The sequence below is a fragment of the Scyliorhinus torazame genome, chromosome 13 (genome assembly GCF_047496885.1).
Source record: "Scyliorhinus torazame isolate Kashiwa2021f chromosome 13, sScyTor2.1, whole genome shotgun sequence".
NCBI lineage: Eukaryota > Metazoa > Chordata > Chondrichthyes > Carcharhiniformes > Scyliorhinidae > Scyliorhinus > Scyliorhinus torazame.
Window position 1 is genome coordinate 186,051,104 of NC_092719.1, and position 14,122 is coordinate 186,065,225.

A 14,122-nucleotide genomic window follows, 5' to 3' on the forward strand; every position below is an offset into this window, starting at 1 on the left:
GGTCGGGGAGGAGGCCCTTCGGGGATTGGAGCGTGTAAGTGAATAAATAGAATCTTTGTTTTCTACCTGGCTGATCCATGTGTGCTGCTTTAGTGGATTGACACCAACCATCATGCTTGCTCCAGCAGGCTCTTATGGAGTGAGTGAAGGAGTTTGGAGTAGCAATCTTGTACGGCCTGACTAACTGACTTGCCACAGTCATGTGACTCTTCCATGAGTCTATTTCTGGACAGTAAGAAGTCTTATAACACCAGGTTAAAATCCAACAGGTTTGTTTCAAACACTAGCTTTCGGAGCACTGTCCTTCCATTCACCGGAGGAAGGAGCAGTGCTACGAAAGCTAGTGTTTGAAACAAACCTGTTGGACTTTAACCTGGTGTTGTAAGACTTCTTACTGTGCTCAACCAAGTCCAACGCCGGCATCTCCACATCATATCTATCTCTGGAGGCAGGCATCTTTTTATATCAGTTCAATAAAGCCTCTCCGAGACACACTAATGAAGACGGCAAAATGTTGCAAAGGAAAGGACAAAAGAAATGCATACATAGGCTACAAGTGAAATTACTGGCTGCAGGGACAAAGGAAACAGAGACAAAGGTTGGAAAGTAAATGCGGAGTGTGTAAGAATGGCTGTAATAAATTTTCCAATTCCATCTCCTGCCCAGTCAGGAAAATGGTTCATGGCAAAACTGCCAGTTTTTCCAGTTACAATGGCAAAAGTATGAGACTGCAACAGACTTAAAGAGCAATCCTGAACTGATAAAGAGTAGCCACACTCCCAACACTGCTGGGGACGGACTGCCACAGAGTGGAGGCCACTCTAAATCAAACAGACGATAAAGGAAAAAAAGATGACAGAGATTGTGAAAGCCTTGAACCCTGAATGAATGTTACATATGTATTCAACACTGCTTGGTTCAATCAAGTTTAAGGTGACAAATGGTTTGGGACAGTTACCATGGTGACAGAAGGAAAATAGTAAGTGAACAAGAAGTGTCAGGTAGACACAGGTACGCCATGGAACACAATGACATTCGCAGATCTGTGCGAAGTAGCTCAGCATGGCAATCCAAAGAATGAAATCCCAAAATAAGATTGCATGATGTAGACATCGACAGCTAGGCCAGTATTTATTGCCCATCCCCAATTGCTCCTGCGAAGATGGTGGTGAGCTGCCTTAGTGAGCTGCTGCAGTCCATATGGTGTAGGTACACCCACAGTGCTGTTTGGAGAGAGTTCCAGGATTTTGACCCAGTGAAGGTGAAGGAATGGTGATTATAGTTCCAGGTCAGCATGTTGAGCGGCCTGGAGAGGAACATCCAGGTGGTGCTCCCATCTATCTGTTCCCCATGTCCTTTTAGGTGGCAGCAGTCGTGGTTTGGAAGGCGCTGTCTGAGGAACCGTAGTGCATCTTCTAAATGGTACACACTGCTACCACTGTGCAGTGATGGAGGGAGTGAATGTTTGTGGACGGGATGCCAATGAAATGGGTTGTTTAGTACTGGATGGTGTCAAACTTTGAGTGTTGTTGGAGTGCACTCATCAATGCATGGAGCGGTCCCAGAGGGGGGCAACTGCTTGTGCAGAGACTAACTAGAAGAGCAACAGTTGTCAATACATGAGAACAGTGGGTATATACTGGGTAACTTGGGCAACTCACAGTCACACAGCATTGTGCATGCAAATATGTCATTTGTTCGCTGGGAAAGGGGGAGGTTGTATCTTTCTTTAAAAATTAAAGATTAAGGGAATGTTTGCATTTTTTTTGATATGAAGGAGGAGATTATGGGGTTTTGGAAATGCATTCCTATACTGCATAGCCCACTGACCTGCCACAGTCATGTGACGCTACCATGAGTCTGCCTCTGGAAGTCGACATCTTAAGATCAGTTCAATAAAGCCAATAACAGAAATGCGTTAAAAGACTACTGTCCTTATACTTGCAGCATGTGGTGCATAAACATCGACATAAGTCAATTCGGCCAAATGGTCCCTGTGCTGCACAATCAATGCAAATTTGTACAATTTAAAATTTACCATTTGTGAGCAGAGCTCTTTACATGCTATATACATCCGTGCACATAGCTTCCTCAAGAAGGAGATTTATAGCAATGAAGCCCCTCCAAATAACCAAAGTGCTGCTGGTTGTAAACTTCTCTTTGCAGCCAACACTTTCAGACATCAACAACAGCTATGAAATATCCAATGTAAGATATTACGGTATTGTACAAATAGGAAATTAAGCAGTTTTCTGGAGCATTCCTAAACCAGCTGATCAGACTAAGGATTCCGCCAATGTAATATTCATACCAAAAGTGAATACCCCAAAGACTACAGAAACAAATAACTTATGCCCAGAGAAACACCAATGAACTTTGTCATGACGGGTGTGAGCCTTTGCATATAAGCCACAGTGATATATGGCAAAAATAATTAGAGGTTATACTCAACTGCAATGGAAAATAATTATGCATCCTTTTCGTCTTCCATATCCACTCCCTTTTGAATGCTAACAATATAGGAGAACTACTGTCTATAATTTTCCCTCCTTTAATTTATATCCAGTAGCTATTTCCTGTTCCCCGTGTTAAGAAAAGGGGGCACAGTTAAAAAATGATGGGATAACATTTTAAAAGGGGGAATTGAGAAGGACAGCTGTCTGAAGGTGTTCGGATATGTGAATTGGCATACCAATTAGAAAAGCAAGTGTTTATCTACGTCACTAGGGGACGTCACTTTTGTGTTAAAAGCTGGGTCCACAGGGTGGTAACATCAAAGGGAAAGAATGATATATCCATAGCACAATAACTGGAGAAAGGGACACAATTGCAGCAGCTCCCATCACAGCCACAACCAGCTGCAGAGAACAGTCTCTCCAGAAAACAAGTTATTGCTAAAAGGGCAGCCGGTTAAAATCCAAACCGAAAACTGAGAAAATTACTCCTTCGCTGAAACTGAAGACGGTTTTCCCAAACATGGACAAATAACTTGTGCATGGTAATTATTATACTGGACTTAGTTCATAGAGTTATATAATTTTGGATGTTGTTTGGGAACAAGGGTCATCTCGGAGTTCAGGGAACATAGGTATTTGGGAACAAATGGTAACTTCATGTAATACTGTGTAGGTATAGCCATCAGTGCAGTTAAGTGTAGTTAGAGTATTATAGTGCTCCTTGCCATGTGTTTTTCTGTTAAGTTAACAAATATTCTTGATTAATTGATCATGAATTAATTAATGACTGGAGTATTCCACCTTCGTTTGCATATCTTTTCTCATATTATACCAAATTGAAAACTAAGAGCCAGTGATCGAAGTTAACCCTCTGGGTTTTGGGGTTCCCTCGCTTTTAACGTCAGCGGGGTTCGTAACACCTGCTTCACCTTTCGGTAGGTGGGTGGGTTAATTTGGGTCTCAGTTTCCTCCACAGCCACTAACAAAGTGGTTGTGACCAACTGACTGTTGTCAAGGATAGCAGGTGCCTGGGAAAACCACCACCTCTCGGTTCCCCTCCAAGTCACTCATCATCCTGACTTGGAAATATATTGCCGCTCCTTCACTGTCGCTGGCTCAAAATCCTGGACCCCCTCCCTAGCCACAGCACTTTGGGTGTATCTACAGCTCAGAGGCTGCAGCAGTTCAAGAAGGCAGCTCACCCCAGCCGTTTGAAGGGCATCTAGGGATGCGCTATAAATATTGGCCTAGCCAACGTCGTCCACCTCCAGTAAATGAATTTAAAAAAAGACTGGGCCTACATTTCCCCAGCAGAAGTGTGCTTCTGTCAGATTCCAAATACCCCCTTTTCCTACTGTGCCCCAACAATGCCTTTCATCTAGTGACCTAACTGAGAGTGGGCAGCTTGGCAAATGACAGCAGGTAAGATTAAATGACAGTCAAGGTTAGAATTTGGCCTCGCAAAGCTTTGGCTTTTGAGGTTTAATACTTTTCCGTCAGAGCTACAAGGTCAGAGGAAGTGGAATCTTACTTTTGACTTAAGAGTCCATTAAACCTCAATATATTCAAAATAAAGTTGTTGGCAAGCTGTAAAATTGACAAATCTCTATTTTTCTTTCTATTTCAGACCACCATGAGAATTCAGGAATTGGACACGAATACATGAAAACTTTCTTTTTTAAAACCACATTCGATCTTTCCCCCAGATTCTTTTGGAATTCACAGGGAGTTGATTACTCCAGTGGGAACTGTTGTATTTCCTTACGGATAAGGAAACGCGTGAGTGACATATAAAGACATCCAGGCACTAAAATTGGAATAGCGGCACAGATAAGGGGCTACAATATTCAAGAAATTATATTTTCAATTAAACTAGCATATGTCAAAGTTTTGTAATATTGGTATACTTTGTAAAATGTTTCACTGCATATCTATTCAGTGGTGTGTATTTCCACAACAGCGACTCATTTAGTTTTTTCTTATAGCTGAGTATTTCATAGTTATCTTCTGAAAGTAGGCTCATTACTTCCAATATTAAATATCTTGCAAGAATCTAGCTAAAAAAATACGATGAATGTGTTTGGCAGAACCAGGTGGACTGATGAGAATTTTTTTTTAAAAAATTACATTTTTTTTTTTACACATGATCGTCTGTGATGCACTGGAATGTTGAATATTGAAAGATTCCATAGTAACTTTCAAAATTAAATTTGAAGCATAGGGAAGAGTGGGACTAATTAGATAGTTCTTTCAAAGAGCCAGCACGGGCATGATGGACTGAATATCCTCCTTCTGCGGTGCAAGGTTCAATGATGCTAATATTTATTCCAATCTGCCCATGTTCTAAACAGTATTAAAACGAGTACTACAAAATCTGGTGCATATAGTTTTGTTTAAAAATGTGAATAATGAAAATAATAGTGATATCTAGAAACTGGATTTTTGATACTTTATACTAGAGGAAAGTATTTTCATGAGGACTACTGTTAAAATACGAGATCAAAGAACAACATTTTGAAAGTCGATTGTTTAACATGGATATAGCATCATGATAGTTTTAAAATAACTTAATGTCTGCAACATCCAGATCCTACCTACAAAAAGCAGACTTAAATCCTGCCTTGGCAAATGGGAGAAAACATCAACAGTGCCATCAAGCAACACCACCTCTTCAATAGCCTGCTGCCGATTCTCAGTTCGAATTACTCAGTTCCATACCTTTTTATATCTAGGCACGCGCAAAATGTCAGAATAACAGAAAGGCGAGAATAACTTGCTTAGAAATCAAGTAGCCCTTGTAAAACGGGTAAACATCGAGGGGAGCGGAATTGGGCCAAGATTCTGTGGAAAGATAATAAGTAATCCTTACCCCACAAAGAAAGCCCTGGTTTTGAAATTAACATTGTCCGAATTGGTGTTGGATTTCAATTAGACTATTTCTTATTGAGGTAATTGCCTGATGCTTGCGTGCATAGGAACAAGAATAGGCCATTCGGTCCAGCCTACTCTGCCATTCACACAGATCATGGATGATATCTACCTCTATACCATTTCCCCCCATCTCTCCTTATTCTTGGCTATCATTTGTATTCAGAAATCTAACAATTTCAATCCCTAAAATATCAGTATAAGGAATTACAAATTACTTTTTGGCAACCTTGACATCAGAAATGGAAACAATGGTTAACTTTTCTCTTTTTTAGTTAAGTGATGCTGAAGGCAACTGTAGTAATATAATTCCTACATTTAAAGGGAGACAGAACATGCCCAAGGAATTATTGATCAGTCTGCTTAATATTGGTAGTAGGAACAATAATGGAATCTTGACTAAAGGACAGAATTCAAGGACATCCAAAAAACAAAAGGTGATAATAAATAGTCAACATGGACTTCAAATCCGATATCCTTGCTTTACCAACCTTATTCAATTGTTTGAGGCGGTAAGAGAGAGCAGACAATAACAATGCAGAAGATGTAATTTATCTGGATTTTCAGAAGACCTTCAAGTAAGGTGGCCACAAAATGGGACTAATGAACAAAGTCAGGGAGTGCAGAGTCAGGAGGCAATTAGCTTGCTTCAAGACAAAAAGCGAAGGGTGGAACAAAGGGTAATTATTCAGAGTGGCAGGAGGAGATGGGGGGTGGGGGCGGGGGGGAGAGTGGAAAAGAATAGTGTTCCACAAGGATCAGTACTGGGAGCACTGTTTTCATAATTTGCATGAATGATTTGGACACAATTTTTAAATTTGCGGATGATGTGAAATAGTGAGTGATGGTCATTACTGGGGAGGACGGCAACAAATTTCAGGAAGACATTAATAAACTTGTGGAATGGGAAAATAATTGACAAATAAAATTCAATACAGATAAATGTGAGGCAGTACAGTTAGCAAAGAAGAATAGGGAGGTCACTTTTCACATGAAATGTGAGGGTTTGGGGGTGGGGGAGGCGGAGATGGCTGGAGGAACAAAAGGATCTTGGAGTACAAACATACCAATCACCAAAAGATACGCCACAGGCCAGCAAGGTCTTTTAAAAAAAAAAACACAAGCACAAGGCTTTATTTCGAGAGGAACAGAATTGAAAAGTAGGGAAGTTACGGTAAATCTGTATCAAAGCTTGGGTGGCACACTCAGTAGCACATGCAGTTTTGTTCACCATAGTATAAAAAGGATCTGGAGGCACTGGAGAAGGCGCAGAGACGATTACAAGGTTGATCCACAAATACATGGGTATATGCATTTGGAAAGGATTGGCAGGCTGGGTCTCCTTTCTCTTGGAAAAGGCGGAAGGATGACCAATAAGGGATCTTTAAAATTATGAAAGGTTTTGATAAGAGCAGATACAGATGGCAGGATTTTCCACTCCTGCCAGCAGTGGGCATCGTTGCAGGTGGGACAGCAGTATTTGGAGAGCAGCCAAGAATCAAGTGGCCAGAAAGTTCCACCCAGAGCGCATGTTTCCTCTTGTGGAAAGAGCAGAACTAGAGGCCATCAACATAATAGAGTTAACAAGAAATCCAAAATGGAATTCATAAAAAACCTATGTACCCAAAGAGTGGGCAGAACGTGGAACTTGCATTTAAGGGGAAGCTAGAAACGTGTGAGAGAGAAGGAAAAAATATATTTTTCTTGGTATTTTGAATAACAGTTACAGAATAAACAAGAAAAGAAAAAGAGCTGGGTGTCACGTGTGCATACAATGACACAGGTTTGAACGGCCAGCCCCGGCCTCTCCTCGTCATCAAAGTTGTGACTGGGGCTCTTATTAGAACAGTTTGTTGGGTTCCGCTGGAACCCCTGCCGTTTGGCGGTAGGAGTTGTTTCTCATTTCCCCCTTCTGTATCCTGGTGTGTTTGGGGTTTCTCCCCCTCATTTGTTACCTTCATCCCGCTGGTGGTGGTGGTGGGGGGGGGGGGGGGGGGGGGGGGGGGGGAAAGAGAGAGAGAAACAGTCCCACTCTGCCTTGGTCATTAGGCCTTTGAGAGGGGTGGGTATGCTTGTCACCACTGTTTCTACATGTGTAAAGGGGGACTGTGCTCCCTCCAGTAGATGGTCTTCCTCCCCACTCCTTCCAAGCTCTCCTCTCTCTGGGTTGTTTTCCCTATTCCCCCTTTTCTGTACCCCCCGTTCCTCCCTCCCGCCCCCCCCCCCCCCCAGCTGACTGATGGTTGCAAACAAGTCTGAGAATAGGCTTGTGAATTTGTTCCACGCGGTTGGTTTGGACCCTCTTATTTTGAATTTGATATTTTTCTAGCTTCAGCAATTCAGAGAGGTCTGATAGCCATTCTGAGGCTAGGGCAGTGCTGTCAACTTCCATTAGCAGATGTCTCTGCCTGCGATCAGTGAAATGAAGGCCAGGGCGTCTGCCTCCATTACCAGAGCTCTAGGTGCTTTGATACCCCGAAGCCCGCCACAGACGAGCATGGCTCAATCTCTATCTCCACCACCTTGGACATAGCCTCGAAGAAGGTCATCCAGAATTTCCCGAGTCTGGGCCAGGACTAGAACATATGGATGTGGTTGGCTGGACCCCCCCGGCACTTTTCCCACTGGTCCTCCACCTCCGGGAAGAACGCGCTCATGCGCATCTTGATGAGTTGAGCTCTGTGCACAACCCTGAGCTGCATCAGTCTTAGCCTGGTGCAGGAAGAGGTGGAGTTGACTCTGTGCTGTGCCTCGATCCAGAGTCCTCCCCTGTCTCTGTGCCCAGTTCCTCTCCCCACTTTCATCTAGTTTTGTCCAGTGGAGTCTTAACCTTTTCTATGAGCCTCCTGCATATATCATTGCACTTATCGTCCCTTAGCCAGTCCAGCCCTACCATCATGTTCCTGACTGTGTGCAATGGTCTTTGGGGGAACGCTTTAGTCTCCTTAAGGACAAAGTTATGCAGCTATAGATATCTGAGCGAGTTACATTTCAGGAGTTGGAGCTTCTCTGTGAGCTCCCCCAGGGTCGCAAGTCTGTCATCATGTACATGTCCTCCGTCAGTGTTCCACTGCCCCCCCCCCCCCCCCCCCCCCCCCCCCCCCCCACCCACCTCCCAAAGCGTCATCCCTACGGTGCAAACTTGTGGTTATTGCGGATGGGGGCCCCCGTAGACATCTTGCTCAGTTAAAAAATGCCACCTAAACTGGTTCCATGTCTTTAGGGTGGCTACACCAACCAGGCTCCTGGAGTGTGTGTGTGGGGAAGCCGGGAGTGGCGCAATGGCCAGCAGAGAGAGGTCCCCATACAGGGGGGCCTCCTCCAGTCAGACCCAATCCACCTCAAGCTCAATTAGCCACCCCCTCACCCTCTCAGTGTTGGCCACCTAGTGGTAGCACAGACATTTGGTAGGGCCAGGCCCCTCACGTGCTGCTTTCGTTACAATGGATTTCCGTATTCTAGGCACTCTCCCACACCAAGACGAAGTCCATTATTCATTTGTCAATTTTGGTGAAGAAGGGATTTGGGCGATGAAGATCACGAGCGATCTAAGTGCGAAGAGGAACCTAGGTAGCACATTAACTTTGATCATTTGCACCCTTCCGGCTAGCGAAGGAGTGAGTGAGTCCCATCTTTGCAGGTCCCTCTTCATCTCCTCCACGAGGCTGGAGAAGTTCCATTTCGGAGGGTCCTCCAGGTGTGGGCCACTTGAATCCCCAGGTACCTGAACTTGATTTGGGTTACTTTAAATGGTAGTGCCGTCAGCTCCACTCCTCCCTCTCAGGGGTTTACCGAGAAGAATGTGCTCTTTCCCAGGTTGAGTTTGTAACCTGAAAAGGCGCCATGTTCCTCGAGGAGCCCGGTTATCTTTCCCTTGCTGGTTAGGGGGTTCGACAATGGTAGGAGCACGTCATCTGCTCCTAATTACAATGGCGGAGTATTCCAAACACAATCATCGCCCAGGGCGGGTGCCAGGAGGTCCCTTTTCTGCTCCTCTCTGTGCCTCTGGAGTTCTGCGGTGATAAAGCCCGTGAGCTTGTCCATCATTGTCCGGGTAAAAGCAAATTACTGCGGATGCTGGAATCTGGAACCAAAGAGAAAATGCTGGAGAATCTCAGCAGGTCTGGCAGCATCTGTAGGGAGAGAAAAGAGCTAACATTTCGAGTCCAGGTGATTATTGAGAAAGGGTCACCTCTCAGCTGCCAGACCTGCTGAGATTTTCCAGCATTTTCTCTTTGGCATCAGTGTCTGGGTCTGCGCTGAGAACTCCGTGGAGTCTGTCTTTCCCGTTTCCATGCCACCTCGTGTGGCTGCTGGCTCCAAGGTCGAGGTTTCCCTTCCCCTGTCCTTGTTGGCTTTCTTGGTGGGAAGCTGGCGCTTTCCCATTTTCCTCTCTTCGGATTCCTTTTGGTCTGGGGGGGGCGGGGGCGGGTTGGTTGTGGATAGCTGTGATGCACGTTTGATGGAGTTAAAAGGTTAGTTTTGCAGTTTTCATACGGGATCCACCTTGCATGTGACTATCACTTCATGGCTGTCACCTGAAGTCACAGTGATACAGTTTAATGAGTAAAGATGGAACGAATGGTGCTTAAATGCTGCATAGATTGACTGGACTGCAATGGCCTGTTTCTCTGTCGTATATCATATTTATTTATTTTATTCATTCATGGGGCCAGCATTTATTGCCCATTCCTAATTTCCCTTGAGGGGGCAGTTAAGACTCAACCACATTGCTGTGGGTCTGGCTTCATATGTAGGTCCCTCGATTGCTAGCCCAGCGACAATATCACTATGCCACCGCCTCCCCACAAGGTGGTGGCAGAGTGGTATTGTCCACACGGTGCTCTCACCATATAATCTAACTTGACATAGGCTGTGGTTCCAATCCAGTATTTCTTGGTTTGCCTGGTTCATTGTGATATGCACAATGCATTTATTTACTGAGCCAGCAGGGGGACATATCCTAATTTTTAAGCGATAAAGGATTGACTGGGCTTTTCAGGTCGAGTGAGGGTGGGACTGAACAGTACAAGCAGCCCACTTTACACTCTGAAATAAAAGAATGCCTTTGCGCTATTATTATATAGCAATTGGAAGCATTGCTTATACTACATCTACAACCTAGTGGTTAGGTGACAAACATCACAAAGACTGTACTTGATTTTCTGAAGTATTGCACAAGTATTCTTGTTCCTTGCTGAAGAAAGAGTAACTGGGTCAGCCATTGAGGTCAGTGACCATAAATGTTTCATCCGTAGGAACTGAAACATTCTATATAAAATCTTGATATTGTGTAACCTCACTGACTTTGTGGATATAGTCAAATTGTGTGGCTCGGAGGCAGTATATTCACAATTTTCTGTGGGTGCAAGGCCCAGAACAATTAATTATGCTGAAGGTGTGAAAAACAAATGTCTCAGTCACGTACGTTGGTATGCACCTAGCTGAGGCAATACTTTCAACTTTCACGTTTTCAGACATTTGGCGCTAATGCCCAAAGCAAAAGCTTAAAAGAGCATTTGAATTCCATGTTAGAAGTGAAATGGGCTGCAATTGCATTTCTTCAGTCCTAATCTAGCACAGGCTAATGGAAAAAGGGCCCTCTGTAAAATTACTTCTTCGTTGTTGGGTGGTCATCTACATTTTGAGAGTGAAACTTAGGCAGTCAATCGTGAAGGCTGTTAAAAAAAATACTTCCCCAGTCACAATGGCCCAGTTTGAAAATAAAGATGGCAGCTGAACAAATAAAAAGTCATGATTTACATTTCACTATTATTCATAGGAATTAATAATATAGTGTAGAACAATGTTTTGGCAATATATATTTACAATATTTTGTTTTCAATGATGAAAAGAGGAACTCCTCTTCACTTTACAACATGCATAAGCAAAAGGATAAGTAAACCTTGTGATGTGTGGCATGCCTTGACTTGCAGGTGATCTTGGGGATTGTCTCTGGGAACAGTGGTCGCATTAAGGTGTGTCCCTGCCTCATTTAATTTTCTGTGGCTAATGGACAGATTTTCTTCTTGGTTCATGTCTATAAACTGTTGTGCAATACCGGATTCCTATTTCACTTGTAGCTCTATTCAAGATTTGTCTCTCACTCCCTGTGCTAGTACACACTATGACATTTATATTCCATGGTCAGATGTCTCTTGTCGGACTCCTGTGCACAGGATTTTCATCCAAAATACTCTACTTCACTCCTCTTCTAACAAATTCCTTTCCTGACAAATTCCTTCTGTTACTGAAGCGAAAGTAGGCTAAAGGGCATTATTGCTCGAACAAGGAATTAGTAAATAGTTTAGTTCCTGAGAATTCAAAAGCTTCAATACCATTACGGGGGATTATTTCCACTGCTTACTATTAATAGTGAAATTATAAATGTGCTTCCGATTTCTCTATAAATAGTGAACAATGGAAATCATTCCTTGTGTGCTGCTGTGAAGAGTCAATGCTACAACAGATGTTCTGTCTATGGTTTTGTGAACTTGTGTCAATTTCTTTTTAACCTTGTAGGCGTGAGTTAACTAAAACATCATTATCTTCCTGAAATTACAGTTTAATCTTTGCTTCATGTCATCCTGGTAAAAGAAATTTGGCATGTCTGCATCGACCCTCACAAACTTCTACAGGTGTGCCATAGAGAGCATCCTATCCAGCTGCATTACAGCTTGGAATGGCAACTGCTCGGCCCAACATCGCAAGAAACTGCAGAGTGTGGCGAACTCAGCCCAACACATCACAAAGCTTGCCGTCCTCCCATTAATTCTGTATACACCTCCCGCTGCCTCAGAATGGCAGACAGCATTGTCAGAGACCCCTCACATCCAGGCTTTGCCCTCTTCCAGACCCTTCCAACAGGCAGAAGATAACAGAAGTCTGAAGATCCGCACATCCAGACATAGAAACAGCTTCTTTCCCACAGCTACCAGACTCCTCAACGACTCTCCCCTAGACTGATTTGTTTCCTGTAAGAACACTATTCACGATGCCCTATGCGGTTCTTGTTTGGCCCTTGTTCCGCATTGTAACCAATCACTATTTGTTGATGCACCATTGTCAATGTACTCTGTTGATTATTCTTTTGTCTACTATGTATGTAGTGTGTACGTTCCCTTGGCTGCAGAAAAATACTTTTCACTGTACTTCGGTACATGACAATAAATATCAATCAATCAAAAAAAAACTGATGCAATGTACTTCTTCAAAGACAGAAGATCAGAACACAGTTTTGACTATTAAAAGTTTTCAGTATGGCGCTCAGGATCCCAGTCCGAATCCCGGCCCTGGGTCACTGACCATGTGGAGTTTGCAAATTCTCCCCATGTCTGTGTGGGTTTCACCCCTACAACCCAAAGCTGTGCTGGTTAGGTGGATTGGACATGCTAAATTGCCTGTTAATTGGAAAAAAAAATAAGTGGGTACTCTAAATTTATTTTTAAAAGATTCAGATTTAAAATTGACAACTACTGGAATGTTTGTGTGTGAGGAATCAGGCTTTTCTGGCCCTTGCCGCCAGTGGGATCTTCCAGCCCTGCTGATGGTGACCCCTCATGGCGGGTTCCCCAGCGGTGGACGGTGTGAGCCTCTCAAACCGGTGTAGACATCGGTGGGACCAGAAGATCCCGATGACGGCCTCAGCTGTTGCCGGAAAACCCGCTGGGGTGGCGATGGGTGGCGAATCTCACCCCCCTCCCAGGTGAAGAGCCTGGAACTTTAGCATACAAATAAGGTTGAAAAGCTTGGGCGTCGGAAGTGGGATTTTCCGGCCATTCCCACTGGTGGAGGATGTGAACAGCAGGTAACCCCGTTGATAGAGACTGGGCTGGAAGACACCACCACTGACCATTGATGGACCGCCTCCGCAAAGCACATCCAGGGGGTTGGTGGAGGAGAATTCCCATCCTTAAATTGAATTGATTTTGTGTAGGTTAAGGAAGTAAAGACTGGAGAGGATATACAGTATGCTGATAAATATAAGCCAACCATTAAATAATGGCCTGGATTTTGTGGTAGGAAAAATAATATGTTGAGGCTACCACCAATCCCCATTATTAAAGGAGTAAAATGGACAGGAATCTCTGGTGTCCATACATGTGTAAACGCAAAATGAAGGCACTTGCTGTCTGATTTCCTCTGCTCTTCCACAAGCTTCTCTACCATACCATGAGATTTGGCATTAAAAGCCATGCCAGCAAAAGTTAGGACTTGTCCATTCAAGTGTATGCAAACTTTTAACAGCATGTTAAGTCTGAATTATCACCAAAGAAGCAACTTAGCTTCTGCAGAGGAGTTGGATGCAACTGCGGAATAAAAACTGGGACAAATGTCAGTGCATCTGCAATCCATCTCTTCTGTCAATTCCCTCATTTGACTTGAGTGATGCATTGCTTGTGCACAAACCCCACAGGAGAAAAAGATTGCCTAATAACATATCCTAATTACTAAATCCATGTGATATTTTAAACTTACTTTGAAATTTATTGGCACATCTGTGAGTTTCTTGGAATTCCTGAAATTGTCCAGTGAAAGCAAGGCCAAAACACAATGGAAATACCACAGTAAATATTCAGCACTCACAGCTGTTTTATTTCACTGAATGTTTACTTTCTGCATTTTGAAGGTTCTCTGAATCACATCAGGATGGGTGACACTTTGGTCACCTCAGAGTGGATCTCGCACAGGGGGCAGGCAACATGACCAGCACCAATAGCAGCCTCAGCCTGTTCTTG

General features: G+C 43.7%; 1 protein-coding gene and 1 long non-coding RNA gene across 3 annotated transcripts in view; one reads left to right on the forward strand and one right to left on the reverse strand.

The window, feature by feature from the left end:
- The window catches only part of LOC140387749 (uncharacterized), a 42,675-nt gene extending 38,541 nt beyond the window's left edge, over positions 1-4,134 (forward strand). The window contains exon 3 of the long non-coding RNA XR_011933999.1: positions 4,084-4,134. This is a non-coding gene — a long non-coding RNA (uncharacterized lncRNA). The remainder of the gene's footprint in view (positions 1-4,083) is intronic.
- The window catches only part of pparg (peroxisome proliferator-activated receptor gamma), a 198,438-nt gene that overhangs the window by 118,845 nt on the left and 65,471 nt on the right, over positions 1-14,122 (reverse strand). The window lies entirely within an intron of this gene.